Source organism: Colobus angolensis, unplaced genomic scaffold, assembly GCF_000951035.1.
Source record: "Colobus angolensis palliatus isolate OR3802 unplaced genomic scaffold, Cang.pa_1.0 Scaffold37, whole genome shotgun sequence".
Classification (NCBI taxonomy): domain Eukaryota; kingdom Metazoa; phylum Chordata; class Mammalia; order Primates; family Cercopithecidae; genus Colobus; species Colobus angolensis.
In genome coordinates, this window is record NW_012117043.1 from 6,059,160 (window position 1) to 6,059,851 (window position 692).

A 692-nucleotide genomic window follows, 5' to 3' on the forward strand; every position below is an offset into this window, starting at 1 on the left:
GTCTCAAAAAAAAAAAAAACATCCAGTCATTGTGTTGCTAGAACCTCTTTCGGTTATTTCCTTAGCCTGATCATTGGGTTCTCTTTAATGTGCACTTACCTGCTCTCTACCCTCACACACATACATATCCCCACCTCAGCTGCCCTTTTTCTCTAAGTCCTTCCCATTGCTCTGGAGAAGCCCAAGAAAGCAGTTTTGCATTTGCACACCCAGGACAGGGAACAGGGGAGGAGCCTAGGGATGCTAAGACATCCTTCCCCCTGGTGAGGCAAACTGGGAGAGCCTTTCTAAGCCTGGTCCTCTGAGGCCTGGGCCCTGCTAGTGTGGACATTAGAATTTAGGCTCCCAGCTGGACCCCTGCTTCTCTCTGCCTGGGTGTCAAGTTTCACAGGAAACAGCCAGTGCTTTGATCTTGGATGAGGCTGAGGACTCAGTGATGAGAGGATACAGAGCTCACCCCAGCTGTGTCTGCCCAGGAGATATGGAGGGCTTCTCTGCTGGGGACTGACCATCCATAGTCCTTGGTCTCCCCCAGAAAGTCATAATAAAGCCCTTCCAGTTACAGTGAGTCAGGGCTTATGTTCTAAAATACGTCCTGTTCAATATCATGGCCATTAACCATAATGGCTGATGAACACTTGAAATGTGATGGGATGACCAAAGAACTGCATTTTACATTTTATTTAATTTCA